The 14,693-nt window shown below is 57.6% G+C and overlaps 5 non-coding genes and 4 pseudogenes across 5 annotated transcripts; 4 read left to right on the top strand and 5 right to left on the bottom strand.

Moving 5' to 3' along the window:
• Nucleotides 1–3,208: 3,208 nt before the first annotated feature.
• LOC148635009 (U1 spliceosomal RNA) lies at nucleotides 3,209–3,335 on the bottom strand (annotated as a pseudogene).
• A 1,793-nt stretch (nucleotides 3,336–5,128) lies between these two features.
• On the top strand, nucleotides 5,129–5,237 carry LOC148635008 (5S ribosomal RNA; annotated as a pseudogene).
• Nucleotides 5,238–5,873: 636 nt separating this feature from the next.
• On the bottom strand, nucleotides 5,874–6,037 carry LOC148635007 (U1 spliceosomal RNA). The gene has a single exon (XR_015933370.1). It is a non-coding gene; the product is annotated as a U1 spliceosomal RNA (small nuclear RNA).
• A 1,807-nt stretch (nucleotides 6,038–7,844) lies between these two features.
• On the top strand, nucleotides 7,845–7,953 carry LOC148635006 (5S ribosomal RNA; annotated as a pseudogene).
• Nucleotides 7,954–8,589: 636 nt separating this feature from the next.
• LOC148635005 (U1 spliceosomal RNA) lies at nucleotides 8,590–8,753 on the bottom strand. Its single transcript, XR_015933359.1, has one exon. It is a non-coding gene; the product is annotated as a U1 spliceosomal RNA (small nuclear RNA).
• Nucleotides 8,754–10,560: 1,807 nt separating this feature from the next.
• On the top strand, nucleotides 10,561–10,669 carry LOC148635004 (5S ribosomal RNA; annotated as a pseudogene).
• Nucleotides 10,670–11,305: 636 nt separating this feature from the next.
• Nucleotides 11,306–11,469, bottom strand: LOC148635003 (U1 spliceosomal RNA). The gene has a single exon (XR_015933348.1). It is a non-coding gene; the product is annotated as a U1 spliceosomal RNA (small nuclear RNA).
• Nucleotides 11,470–13,276: 1,807 nt separating this feature from the next.
• Nucleotides 13,277–13,395, top strand: LOC148635002 (5S ribosomal RNA). Its single transcript, XR_015933485.1, has one exon. It is a non-coding gene; the product is annotated as a 5S ribosomal RNA (ribosomal RNA).
• A 636-nt stretch (nucleotides 13,396–14,031) lies between these two features.
• Nucleotides 14,032–14,195, bottom strand: LOC148635001 (U1 spliceosomal RNA). The gene has a single exon (XR_015933337.1). It is a non-coding gene; the product is annotated as a U1 spliceosomal RNA (small nuclear RNA).
• Between the last annotated feature and the right edge of the window lie 498 nt (nucleotides 14,196–14,693).

The raw sequence follows: 14,693 nt of genomic DNA, 5'->3' as shown, positions 1-14,693 counted from the left end.
CAAATGAAGATGAGTCGATAAACCACTCGTTTTTCGTATAACTAGACATATATTCATTTGTTACCGATTTCATTCATTGAGCACGGATACAATAGAGGTACAGCCATTCACTGTTTGACATGTCTGCACTGGTACAGAACCGAGCAATCAGAAAACGGGTGAAACTGTCTTTAGACTCAGCATACAGTACCGAGGCCCCCCATGACCAAATAAAGGCTAACCTCGATAATCAGCCTAAAGAACGCAGACTACAGCAAAACGACTGACTTTGAAAAGGGAATGAACGTCCGGAAGGAGTAGTGGAACTAGCTTGAGATGCTTCTCCGGACCCCTAACTAAAAGCCAGCGAGAACCAGCAGTGGCGTCCACTCCTGTCGAACCGGGATCCTTCCGCAGCCACGCAGCTCGTGGTGTCCTAACCCTCCCGTATCTGATTTTGGACCAAGCACATCAGGGGAGAGCGCGAACGCAGTCCCCCACTACCAGAAATTATGCAGTCGAGATTCCCACATTTTTTTTTTTTCTTATAAAATATACTTTATTCGGAAAAAAAACACATCTCAAAAAGAAAACATCTCATACAGTAACACTCCACAAATTCAAACATCGGCGGAACGGCGGTGATTGTCCGTTATCAATCAATGCAAGGGTGGGCGGATTTGCGCTATTATGAGTGTCCCTCCAAACCCTACCACTTGCTGTAACCCATTAATCCCTGTACAGGGTCCATAGGCCTTTCCAGCGCTCCTTTGCCGTGGGGAAACCCCATTTAGCAACGTCGCGCTTCATCCTCCTCCTGAGGTCCGCCAGGATCCTCTCCTCCAGCTCCCTCGCTCCCCACTTGTTGTTGTGCCGGATGAGATTGTTCCTCGCGTCCCACAGGCCTTTCTTTGTGAGGGACAGCAGCAGCCACAACAGGAACTGCGTCCCCCTGTCCAGTCCGGTAGGTGCCAGCCCCAGCAGAACGTACTGGTAACTGAGCACCGCACCCGTCCCCAGGAGTTGCATTATGTTGTCCATTCTGCCCCACACCGCCTTGGCGAAGGGGCAGCTCCAGAAAACGTGCTCCTGAGTCTCCTCGACGAAACACGTGTCCCGGGGGCAATGCGGATTCCTGGAAATCGAGTGTCTGTAGAGGACCTCTCTGGTAGCCAGTCTCTTGTGAACGGCCATCCAGTTGAGGTCCTTCAGTTCGTTGTCCAGTTCTTTCGGCTGCGTTCTTTCCCAGACTTGTCTGGGAACTCGCAGCCTTTCGTTGGCGACCAGGTGCCCCCTCACCTCTTTGTACAGAGCTCTGTGGTTGGTGCAGAGCTCTGGCTGTCTCGTGGCCTCGTACCTCCTGCTCCACTTGACAGCGTGGGTGTAGAACTCCGGTCGCCTCTCTGCCTTGGGCCCAGTGTTTGACCACTGGACCAAATGCCTCATCGGGATGGAGAGCCACAGCCTGACAAAGTACTGGTACTTGTGGCCGATGGGCTCCCGCAGCGCCCGACAGAGGTTGCAGAAGAAGATGCAGTCGAGTTTCAGGGGGAAATGTGGGACATCTCGACCCCCTTCCTCGACCGGCTGACACATCCGGTTTCTGGTGATGGACTCGTACCTGCCGCCCCAGACGAAGCCGAAGATCATCCCTTGCAGCGCTCGTCTGAGTCTGGCCGGCAGCGGGTACACCACCGCCAGGTAAACCAAAGCCGGCAGGACGTCTGCTTTCAACACCATCACTTTCCCTGTGTAGGACAGTGACCGCGTTTTCCACAGACCCAGCTTCGCGTTCACCTTGGCGATCCTCTCAGTCCAGTTGTTGGTCTCGTTGTCCTGGCTCTGGAAGGAAACCCCCAGTATTCTGAGGGGCTCCGTGCAGAGCTCGAGACCCTCCGGCGCCGTCGTCCTGTGCTTCCAGGGCCCGAAGAACTTCAGTTTGCTCTTTCGGCGGTTGAGCTTCGACCCCGAGGCTCTGGAGTATTGCTCCATGACCTGCAGGGCCCTCCTCAACCCCCTGTCCGACCTCAGGAACAGCGTCGTGTCGTCGGCGTACTGGGAGATCTTCAGGGTTTCCCCCGCGCCTCCCGGTATCTCCAGGCCGTCGATGACGGGGTCCCGTCTCACCGCCTCTGCTAAGGGCTCTGTGAAGAGAACATAGAGAAGGGGTGAAAGGGGGCAGCCCTGTCGTACTCCGGATTCCTGGGGAATGAAATCCCCCAGGTTTCCGTTCACGTTCACTCTGCTGCCCACGTCAGAGTACAGAATCTGAATCCAGCGGCTGAAACTCTCTCCGAAACCGAAGCGTTCCAGCACCCTGAACAGATAGCTGTGGTTCACTCTGTCGAAGGCTTTCTCCTGGTCCAGGCTGACCACCATCATGGGCACGTTCCGGTCCTCGGCCCAGGCGATGGCGTCTCTGGTCAGCTGGAGGTTCCAGCTGACGGATCGCCCCTCCACCCCACACGTCTGGTCGCTGTGGATGATGTGGGGGAGGGCGGTTCTCAGTCTGCCGGTCAGGAGCTTGGACAGGATCTTTACGTCCACGCAGAGCATCGTGATCGGCCTCCAGTTTTTGAGGTCGGCGGCGTCTCCTCCCTTGAAGAGCAGGGAGATGACGCCCTCCCTCATGGTGTCTCCGAGTTTCCCCCGGCGGAAGATCTCCTGCGCCACTTCCACCAGATCTGCCGCCAGGGTGTCCCAGAAGCAGGTGTAGAATTCCTTGGGGAGTCCGTCCGGCCCCGGCACCTTGCCATTCTCCATGGACAAGAGCGCCGCCTTCAGCTCCTCGGCCGTGATCGGACCCTCCAAGTCCTCCCTCACCTCCTCCGGTACTCGTGCCGTCAGCCCCTCCAGAAAAGCATCGCCTGCCTCCGCCTCCGTCTGCTTTTCCGAAAAGAGCTCCGTGTAGAAAGCGGTGGCCGCCTCCACTTTGTCGCTCTCGTCCAGCACTTCCTCTCCATCTCCCCGTCTCAGGCTGTGGATCACCCTCTTTTTCTGGGCTCCCCGGACCTGGTTGAAGAAATAGGAGGAACAGGTTTCATTATTTTCGTAATGCTCCCTCTGTGCCTTGACGAGGAAAGCCTTGGCTTTCTCCGTGTGCAGTCTGCGGAGCCTCTCCTTCAGGTCCCGTGCCCGGGCTGAATTGAAGGCTCCTCCCCGGTTAGCCGAGCTGTACTCCTCCTCGAGTTGCCTCTGGAGTCGTGCAGCTTCCTTCCTCTCCCTGGCCGCCTCCTCCTCGAGATTCCAACATTTGGGGAATTCGCAGGGGTCAGCACAGCCGGAGTGCAATGGCCGAGCCTCGCCCTGGGTGAACCTCCTTCTTGATCAAGGTATCTCCCCTGCCAGGTAAGTATGAGTTAAACAGGCCCCTGCAAGCGGCCCGCACCCACAGCACAAATCGCGCAGCCTAGGCCACCTCCTCGCCCCGCACGCCACCGCCTCCTGCTGGGCCCACTCTTTCACACACTCACACGCCACACTAACACTCAAAAGTGTGGGCAAAACGAGAAAACGAGCGCGCCGTTTCCTACACATCTGCATTCGCCGTATGTCCCGGGATGCAATTCGGCCTCATCTGCATAACTCCAGACCGGCAGATCGCCACGCAAGCTCGCGACGTGCGCCTGTCACACACCGAACAAACCTTTTCAGCAATTTCCAAAAAACGGGCCTGCTCGCCTGCCCACAAGGCTCCGTCTCTTACCTGCTCTCCAGAGCCTGCTGCCTTCTGTGCTTTTCTCTCGGCACCGCTGCAGCGCACACAACTCCTGCAGCGGGAGGGGGGGAGAAAGTTCCTGCGCTCCGCCGCAGGGAAGGCTCGCTCCGTGCGCACACGTCCTTTCGATGCCAGTCCAACAAGTGCTCCGCATTAGCTGCGTCGGGGCTCCGGCGTGTCGCACCTCACCTCACCTCGCACTGCCCCCTCCTTGAATGTCTGCCGCTGGGCATGCCCCGCTCTCCTCCGCCTTATCTTATCGCGTGTGAGCACCGACAATGGCCACAATGCCGGGGAATGGCACCTGTAAAGTGTTAATTGGGGCACAGGAACAGCCCGTCTCGTCTCGGGGGGGCCGGCTTCAGAGACAATACAGCAAACACAGCGGGGCGGGGGAAGAAGACGACACCACACATGCGGGTACATTCAGCTCCGGCGGGAACGAGACATTTGTCGGTCTTTTCAAGTGCCGAGAGCCGAGCAATCCTTCACTTGTATCGTTTCTCCCCGGTGACTAGATCTGGCCCTGCGACTCTCGACTGGGCTCACCCCCGGGGCAGCCCAGCAGGTGTGAGCCTGGCCGGCACCCGGATGGGAGATTCCACCCCGGAAAAGCTCCGGTTGCTGCTGCTCCTGCAAGAGGTGTGACTGGGACCAGTAGGGAGCGCTCACCCTGCGGGCTGTGTGGCTCTCTTACGCCCCAGCCTCCTGATGGCGACACTCTGCTGCACAAACAGGCGCCGTCCTTCGGGGGAGGCGTCAAACCGAGGTCCCGACCCTCCTTGGCCATTAGGAAACCCCAGGGCGTCTCTCAAAAAGAGACGCCGGGGGTGTCCCTCTGGTGTTAGTGCTCCCCTTTACCCATCAGTCGGGGTCTGCTCCTAATCCCCGTCTCACCTGTAACAATCAATGACGAGGCCCCCCTGTCCGTGAGATTTAGTACTCGCGCAAGAGACCGGGGGCAGAGCGCGAACGCGGTCCCCCGCCCCCCACAAAGTGCGCGCTCCGGGTTCCCTCTCGGGGCCCTGCAACACAGCGGAAGGGCAGCGAGAAGGAGCCTCTTGCTCTGACGCCGCAAGGCCACAAGAGGGCGGAGGCGCCGCGCGCCCGGCCGACGTGTTGGACCGGTGCGCTTTACGTGCTGAAATAAACACGCGAAAGCCCCGAAATGTTTCCAGAGTGCTGTGCACTGGAGGTTTTTGTCTGGTGAAGACTTGCCTGGTGCTCCTCCGTGCAGATTGTTTGTCCTCCTCCAGTGCGGGACGAGCCAACACAAGGGAGCGCATTCGCCAACATCCAGGCACGCAATGCGATTTGGAAAGCAGCTCCTTTCCAAAGAGTTGCACACGAACGATCCTTCAGTCCCGCTCGGGGGGCACGGAACCCCTGCCACACACAGCTTCAAGTAGCGAGGCAGGCGCCAGGGCTTTCGCTTACGGCCACACCACCCTGAACACGCCTGATCTCGGAAGCTAAGCAGCGTCGGGCCTGGTTAGTACTTGGATGGGAGACTGCCTGGAAATACCAGGTGCTGTAAGCTTTTGCTCTCCCGGCCAGCAGGGGTCGCCGTTGGTGCCGTAGGCTTTGGGAGGAAAACCTGCAGGATGGAAAGGTGATCTATAGCCTCATCTCTAGAGATGTTTTGTTGCTGTGGCATGTGTGTGACCCATATTCAAAAAAAAAAACCCGTCTGTAAAACGAATATCGAAGCTGCCTCTAAATCTGCAAATGAAGATGAGTCGATAAACCACTCGTTTTTCGTATAACTAGACATATATTCATTTGTTACCGATTTCATTCATTGAGCACGGATACAATAGAGGTACAGCCATTCACTGTTTGACATGTCTGCACTGGTACAGAACCGAGCAATCAGAAAACGGGTGAAACTGTCTTTAGACTCAGCATACAGTACCGAGGCCCCCCATGACCAAATAAAGGCTAACCTCGATAATCAGCCTAAAGAACGCAGACTACAGCAAAACGACTGACTTTGAAAAGGGAATGAACGTCCGGAAGGAGTAGTGGAACTAGCTTGAGATGCTTCTCCGGACCCCTAACTAAAAGCCAGCGAGAACCAGCAGCGGCGTCCACTCCTGTCGAACCGGGATCCTTCCGCAGCCACGCAGCTCGTGGTGTCCTAACCCTCCCATATCTGATTTTGGACCAAGCACATCAGGGGAGAGCGCGAACGCAGTCCCCCACTACCAGAAATTATGCAGTCGAGATTCCCACATTTGGGGAATTCGCAGGGGTCAGCACAGCCGGAGTGCAATGGCCAAGCCTTGCCCTGGGTGAACCTCCTTCTTGATCAAGGTATCTCCCCTGCCAGGTAAGTATGAGTTAAACAGGCCCCTGCAAGCGGCCCGCACCCACAGCACAAATCGCGCAGCCTAGGCCACCTCCTCGCCCCGCACGCCACCGCCTCCTGCTGGGCCCACTCTTTCACACACTCACACGCCACACTAACACTCAAAAGTGTGGGCAAAACGAGAAAACGAGCGCGCCGTTTCCTACACATCTGCAGTCGCCGTTGCGCATTCGCAGCATGTCCCGGGATGCAATTCGGCCTCATTTGCATAACTCCAGACCGGCAGATCGCCACGCAAGCTCGCGACGTGCGCCTGCCACACACCGAACAAACCTTTTCAGCAATTTCCAAAAAACGGGCCTGCTCGCCTGCCCACAAGGCTCCGTCTCTTACCTGCTCTCCAGAGCCTGCTGCCTTCTTTGCTTTTCTCTCGGCACCGCTGCAGTGCACACAACTCCTGCAGCGGGAGGGGGGGAGAAAGTTCCCACGCTCCGCCGCAGGGAAGGCTCGCTCCGTGCGCACACGTCGTTTCGATGCCAGTCCAACAAGTGCTCCGCATTAGCTGCGTCGGGGCTCCGGCGTGTCGCACCTCACCTCACCTCGCACTGCCCCCTCCTTGAATGTCTGCCGCTGGGCATGCCCCGCTCTCCTCCGCCTTATCTTATCGCGTGTGAGCACCGACAATGGCCACAATGCCGGGGAATGGCACCTGTAAAGTGTTAATTGGGGCACAGGAACAGCCCGTCTCGTCTCGGGGGGGCCGGCTTCAGAGACAATACAGCAAACACAGCGGGGCGGGGGAAGAAGACGACACCACACATGCGGGTACATTCAGCTCCGGCGGGAACGAGACATTTGTCGGTCTTTTCAAGTGCCGAGAGCCGAGCAATCCTTCACTTGTATCGTTTCTCCCCGGTGACTAGATCTGGCCCTGCGACTCTCGAATGGGCTCACCCCCGGGGCAGCCCAGCAGGTGTGAGCCTGGCCGGCACCCGGATGGGAGATTCCACCCCGGAAAAGCTCCGGTTGCTGCTGCTCCTGCAAGAGGTGTGACTGGGACCAGTAGGGAGCGCTCACCCTGCGGGCTGTGTGGCTCTCTTACGCCCCAGCCTCCTGATGGCGACACTCTGCTGCACAAACAGGCGCCGTCCTTCGGGGGAGGCGTCAAACCGAGGTCCCGACCCTCCTTGGCCATTAGGAAACCCCAGGGCGTCTCTCAAAAAGAGACGCCGGGGGTGTCCCTCTGGTGTTAGTGCTCCCCTTTACCCATCAGTCGGGGTCTCCTCCTAATCCCCGTCTCACCTGTAACAATCAATGACGAGGCCCCCCTGTCCGTGAGATTTAGTACTCGCGCAAGAGACCGGGGGCAGAGCGCGAACGCGGTCCCCCGCCCCCCACAAAGTGCGCGCTCCGGGTTCCCTCTCGGGGCCCTGCAACACAGCGGAAGGGCAGCGAGAAGGAGCCTCTTGCTCTGACGCCGCAAGGCCACAAGAGGGCGGAGGCGCCGCGCGCCCGGCCGACGTGTTGGACCGGTGCGCTTTACGTGCTGAAATAAACACGCGAAAGCCCCGAAATGTTTCCAGAGTGCTGTGCACTGGAGGTTTTTGTCTGGTGAAGACTTGCCTGGTGCTCCTCCGTGCAGATTGTTTGTCCTCCTCCAGTGCGGGACGAGCCAACACAAGGGAGCGCATTCGCCAACATCCAGGCACGCAATGCGATTTGGAAAGCAGCTCCTTTCCAAAGAGTTGCACACGAACGATCCTTCAGTCCCGCTCGGGGGGCACGGAACCCCTGCCACACACAGCTTCAAGTAGCGAGGCAGGCGCCAGGGCTTTCGCTTACGGCCACACCACCCTGAACACGCCTGATCTCGGAAGCTAAGCAGCGTCGGGCCTGGTTAGTACTTGGATGGGAGACTGCCTGGGAATACCAGGTGCTGTAAGCTTTTGCTCTCCCGGCCAGCAGGGGTCGCCGTTGGTGCCGTAGGCTTTGGGAGGAAAACCTGCAGGATGGAAAGGTGATCTATAGCCTCATCTCTAGAGATGTTTTGTTGCTGTGGCATGTGTGTGACCCATATTCAAAAAAAAAAACCCGTCTGTAAAACGAATATCGAAGCTGCCTCTAAATCTGCAAATGAAGATGAGTCGATAAACCACTCGTTTTTCGTATAACTAGACATATATTCATTTGTTACCGATTTCATTCATTGAGCACGGATACAATAGAGGTACAGCCATTCACTGTTTGACATGTCTGCACTGGTACAGAACCGAGCAATCAGAAAACGGGTGAAACTGTCTTTAGACTCAGCATACAGTACCGAGGCCCCCCATGACCAAATAAAGGCTAACCTCGATAATCAGCCTAAAGAACGCAGACTACAGCAAAACGACTGACTTTGAAAAGGGAATGAACGTCCGGAAGGAGTAGTGGAACTAGCTTGAGATGCTTCTCCGGACCCCTAACTAAAAGCCAGCGAGAACCAGCAGCGGCGTCCACTCCTGTCGAACCGGGATCCTTCCGCAGCCACGCAGCTCGTGGTGTCCTAACCCTCCCATATCTGATTTTGGACCAAGCACATCAGGGGAGAGCGCGAACGCAGTCCCCCACTACCAGAAATTATGCAGTCGAGATTCCCACATTTGGGGAATTCGCAGGGGTCAGCACAGCCGGAGTGCAATGGCCAAGCCTTGCCCTGGGTGAACCTCCTTCTTGATCAAGGTATCTCCCCTGCCAGGTAAGTATGAGTTAAACAGGCCCCTGCAAGCGGCCCGCACCCACAGCACAAATCGCGCAGCCTAGGCCACCTCCTCGCCCCGCACGCCACCGCCTCCTGCTGGGCCCACTCTTTCACACACTCACACGCCACACTAATACTCAAAAGTGTGGGCAAAACGAGAAAACGAGCGCGCCGTTTCCTACACATCTGCAGTCGCCGTTGCGCATTCGCAGCATGTCCCGGGATGCAATTCGGCCTCATTTGCATAACTCCAGACCGGCAGATCGCCACGCAAGCTCGCGACGTGCGCCTGCCACACACCGAACAAACCTTTTCAGCAATTTCCAAAAAACGGGCCTGCTCGCCTGCCCACAAGGCTCCGTCTCTTACCTGCTCTCCAGAGCCTGCTGCCTTCTTTGCTTTTCTCTCGGCACCGCTGCAGTGCACACAACTCCTGCAGCGGGAGGGGGGGAGAAAGTTCCCACGCTCCGCCGCAGGGAAGGCTCGCTCCGTGCGCACACGTCGTTTCGATGCCAGTCCAACAAGTGCTCCGCATTAGCTGCGTCGGGGCTCCGGCGTGTCGCACCTCACCTCACCTCGCACTGCCCCCTCCTTGAATGTCTGCCGCTGGGCATGCCCCGCTCTCCTCCGCCTTATCTTATCGCGTGTGAGCACCGACAATGGCCACAATGCCGGGGAATGGCACCTGTAAAGTGTTAATTGGGGCACAGGAACAGCCCGTCTCGTCTCGGGGGGGCCGGCTTCAGAGATAATACAGCAAACACAGCGGGGCGGGGGAAGAAGACGACACCACACATGCGGGTACATTCAGCTCCGGCGGGAACGAGACATTTGTCGGTCTTTTCAAGTGCCGAGAGCCGAGCAATCCTTCACTTGTATCGTTTCTCCCCGGTGACTAGATCTGGCCCTGCGACTCTCGACTGGGCTCACCCCCGGGGCAGCCCAGCAGGTGTGAGCCTGGCCGGCACCCGGATGGGAGATTCCACCCCGGAAAAGCTCCGGTTGCTGCTGCTCCTGCAAGAGGTGTGACTGGGACCAGTAGGGAGCGCTCACCCTGCGGGCTGTGTGGCTCTCTTACGCCCCAGCCTCCTGATGGCGACACTCTGCTGCACAAACAGGCGCCGTCCTTCGGGGGAGGCGTCAAACCGAGGTCCCGACCCTCCTTGGCCATTAGGAAACCCCAGGGCGTCTCTCAAAAAGAGACGCCGGGGGTGTCCCTCTGGTGTTAGTGCTCCCCTTTACCCATCAGTCGGGGTCTCCTCCTAATCCCCGTCTCACCTGTAACAATCAATGACGAGGCCCCCCTGTCCGTGAGATTTAGTACTCGCGCAAGAGACCGGGGGCAGAGCGCGAACGCGGTCCCCCGCCCCCCACAAAGTGCGCGCTCCGGGTTCCCTCTCGGGGCCCTGCAACACAGCGGAAGGGCAGCGAGAAGGAGCCTCTTGCTCTGACGCCGCAAGGCCACAAGAGGGCGGAGGCGCCGCGCGCCCGGCCGACGTGTTGGACCGGTGCGCTTTACGTGCTGAAATAAACACGCGAAAGCCCCGAAATGTTTCCAGAGTGCTGTGCACTGGAGGTTTTTGTCTGGTGAAGACTTGCCTGGTGCTCCTCCGTGCAGATTGTTTGTCCTCCTCCAGTGCGGGACGAGCCAACACAAGGGAGCGCATTCGCCAACATCCAGGCACGCAATGCGATTTGGAAAGCAGCTCCTTTCCAAAGAGTTGCACACGAACGATCCTTCAGTCCCGCTCGGGGGGCACGGAACCCCTGCCACACACAGCTTCAAGTAGCGAGGCAGGCGCCAGGGCTTTCGCTTACGGCCACACCACCCTGAACACGCCTGATCTCGGAAGCTAAGCAGCGTCAGGCCTGGTTAGTACTTGGATGGGAGACTGCCTGGGAATACCAGGTGCTGTAAGCTTTTGCTCTCCCGGCCAGCAGGGGTCGCCGTTGGTGCCGTAGGCTTTGGGAGGAAAACCTGCAGGATGGAAAGGTGATCTATAGCCTCATCTCTAGAGATGTTTTGTTGCTGTGGCATGTGTGTGACCCATATTCAAAAAAAAAAACCCGTCTGTAAAACGAATATCGAAGCTGCCTCTAAATCTGCAAATGAAGATGAGTCGATAAACCACTCGTTTTTCGTATAACTAGACATATATTCATTTGTTACCGATTTCATTCATTGAGCACGGATACAATAGAGGTACAGCCATTCACTGTTTGACATGTCTGCACTGGTACAGAACCGAGCAATCAGAAAACGGGTGAAACTGTCTTTAGACTCAGCATACAGTACCGAGGCCCCCCATGACCAAATAAAGGCTAACCTCGATAATCAGCCTAAAGAACGCAGACTACAGCAAAACGACTGACTTTGAAAAGGGAATGAACGTCCGGAAGGAGTAGTGGAACTAGCTTGAGATGCTTCTCCGGACCCCTAACTAAAAGCCAGCGAGAACCAGCAGCGGCGTCCACTCCTGTCGAACCGGGATCCTTCCGCAGCCACGCAGCTCGTGGTGTCCTAACCCTCCCGTATCTGATTTTGGACCAAGCACATCAGGGGAGAGCGCGAACGCAGTCCCCCACTACCAGAAATTATGCAGTCGAGATTCCCACATTTGGGGAATTCGCAGGGGTCAGCACAGCCGGAGTGCAATGGCCAAGCCTTGCCCTGGGTGAACCTCCTTCTTGATCAAGGTATCTCCCCTGCCAGGTAAGTATGAGTTAAACAGGCCCCTGCAAGCGGCCCGCACCCACAGCACAAATCGCGCAGCCTAGGCCACCTCCTCGCCCCGCACGCCACCGCCTCCTGCTGGGCCCACTCTTTCACACACTCACACGCCACACTAACACTCAAAAGTGTGGGCAAAACGAGAAAACGAGCGCGCCGTTTCCTACACATCTGCAGTCGCCGTTGCGCATTCGCAGCATGTCCCGGGATGCAATTCGGCCTCATTTGCATAACTCCAGACCGGCAGATCGCCACGCAAGCTCGCGACGTGCGCCTGCCACACACCGAACAAACCTTTTCAGCAATTTCCAAAAAACGGGCCTGCTCGCCTGCCCACAAGGCTCCGTCTCTTACCTGCTCTCCAGAGCCTGCTGCCTTCTTTGCTTTTCTCTCGGCACCGCTGCAGTGCACACAACTCCTGCAGCGGGAGGGGGGGAGAAAGTTCCCACGCTCCGCCGCAGGGAAGGCTCGCTCCGTGCGCACACGTCGTTTCGATGCCAGTCCAACAAGTGCTCCGCATTAGCTGCGTCGGGGCTCCGGCGTGTCGCACCTCACCTCACCTCGCACTGCCCCCTCCTTGAATGTCTGCCGCTGGGCATGCCCTGCTCTCCTCCGCCTTATCTTATCGCGTGTGAGCACCGACAATGGCCACAATGCCGGGGAATGGCACCTGTAAAGTGTTAATTGGGGCACAGGAACAGCCCGTCTCGTCTCGGGGGGGCCGGCTTCAGAGACAATACAGCAAACACAGCGGGGCGGTGGAAGAAGACGACACCACACATGCGGGTACATTCAGCTCCGGCGGGAACGAGACATTTGTCGGTCTTTTCAAGTGCCGAGAGCCGAGCAATCCTTCACTTGTATCGTTTCTCCCCGGTGACTAGATCTGGCCCTGCGACTCTCGACTGGGCTCACCCCCGGGGCAGCCCAGCAGGTGTGAGCCTGGCCGGCACCCGGATGGGAGATTCCACCCCGGAAAAGCTCCGGTTGCTGCTGCTCCTGCAAGAGGTGTGACTGGGACCAGTAGGGAGCGCTCACCCTGCGGGCTGTGTGGCTCTCTTACGCCCCAGCCTCCTGATGGCGACACTCTGCTGCACAAACAGGCGCCGTCCTTCGGGGGAGGCGTCAAACCGAGGTCCCGACCCTCCTTGGCCATTAGGAAACCCCAGGGCGTCTCTCAAAAAGAGACGCCGGGGGTGTCCCTCTGGTGTTAGTGCTCCCCTTTACCCATCAGTCGGGGTCTCCTCCTAATCCCCGTCTCACCTGTAACAATCAATGACGAGGCCCCCCTGTCCGTGAGATTTAGTACTCGCGCAAGAGACCGGGGGCAGAGCGCGAACGCGGTCCCCCGCCCCCCACAAAGTGCGCGCTCCGGGTTCCCTCTCGGGGCCCTGCAACACAGCGGAAGGGCAGCGAGAAGGAGCCTCTTGCTCTGACGCCGCAAGGCCACAAGAGGGCGGAGGCGCCGCGCGCCCGGCCGACGTGTTGGACCGGTGCGCTTTACGTGCTGAAATAAACACGCGAAAGCCCCGAAATGTTTCCAGAGTGCTGTGCACTGGAGGTTTTTGTCTGGTGAAGACTTGCCTGGTGCTCCTCCGTGCAGATTGTTTGTCCTCCTCCAGTGCGGGACAAGCCAACACAAGGGAGCGCATTCGCCAACATCCAGGCACGCAATGCGATTTGGAAAGCAGCTCCTTTCCAAAGAGTGGCACACGAACGATCCTTCAGTCCCGCTCGGGGGGCACGGAACCCCCGCCACACACAGCTTCAAGTAGCGAGTCAGGCGCCGGGGCTTTCGCTTACGGCCACACCACCCTGAACACGCCCGATCTCGTCTGATCTCGGAAGCTAAGCAGCGTCGGGCCTGGTTAGTACTTGGATGGGAGACTGCCTGGGAATACCAGGTGCTGTAAGCTTTTGCTCTCCCGGCCAGCAGGGGTCGCCGTTGGTGCCGTAGGCTTTGGGAGGAAAACCTGCAGGATGGAAAGGTGATCTATAGCCTTATCTCTAGAGATGTTTTGTTGCTGTGGCATGTGTGTGACCCATATTCAAAAAAAAAAACCCGTCTGTAAAACGAATATCGAAGCTGCCTCTAAATCTGCAAATGAAGATGAGTCGATAAACCACTCGTTTTTCGTATAACTAGACATATATTCATTTGTTACCGATTTCATTCATTGAGCACGGATACAATAGAGGTACAGCCATTCACTGTTTGACATGTCTGCACTGGTACAGAACCGAGCAATCAGAAAACGGGTGAAACTGTCTTTAGACTCAGCATACAATACCGAGGCCCCCCATGACCAAATAAAGGCTAACCTCGATAATCAGCCTAAAGAACGCAGACTACAGCAAAACGACTGACTTTGAAAAGGGAATGAACGTCCGGAAGGAGTAGTGGAACTAGCTTGAGATGCTTCTCCGGACCCCTAACTAAAAGCCAGCGAGAACCAGCAGCGGCGTCCACTCCTGTCGAACCGGGATCCTTCCGCAGCCACGCAGCTCGTGGTGTCCTAACCCTCCCGTATCTGATTTTGGACCAAGCACATCAGGGGAGAGCGCGAACGCAGTCCCCCATTACCAGAAATTATGCAGTCGAGATTCCCACATTTGGGGAATTCGCAGGGGTCAGCACAGCCGGAGTGCAATGGCCGAGCCTCGCCCTGGGTGAACCTCCTTCTTGATCAAGGTATCTCCCCTGCCAGGTAAGTATGAGTTAAACAGGCCCCTGCAAGCGGCCCGCACCCACAGCACAAATCGCGCAGCCTAGGCCACCTCCTCGCCCCGCACGCCACCGCCTCCTGCTGGGCCCACTCTTTCACACACTCACACGCCACACTAACACTCAAAAGTGTGGGCAAAACGAGAAAACGAGCGCGCCGTTTCCTACACATCTGCAGTTGCCGTTGCGCATTCGCAGCATGTCCCGGGATGCAATTCGGCCTCATTTGCATAACTCCAGACCGGCAGATCGCCACGCAAGCTCGCGACGTGCGCCTGCCACACACCGAACAAACCTTTTCAGCAATTTCCAAAAAACGGGCCTGCTCGCCTGCCCACAAGGCTCCGTCTCTTACCTGCTCTCCAGAGCCTGCTGCCTTCTGTGCTTTTCTCTCGGCACCGCTGCAGTGCACACAACTCCTGCAGCGGGAGGGGGGGAGAAAGTTCCCGCGCTCCGCCGCAGGGAAGGCTCGCTCCGTGCGCACACGTC

This window comes from Lepisosteus platostomus, unplaced genomic scaffold (assembly GCF_059453375.1).
Source record: "Lepisosteus platostomus isolate fLepPlt1 unplaced genomic scaffold, fLepPlt1.hap1 Scaffold_30_H1, whole genome shotgun sequence".
Classification (NCBI taxonomy): Eukaryota; Metazoa; Chordata; class Actinopteri; order Semionotiformes; family Lepisosteidae; genus Lepisosteus; species Lepisosteus platostomus.
The sequence above is the reverse complement of the archived record's forward strand: the minus strand, read 5'-3'. Positions and strand labels throughout refer to the sequence as shown.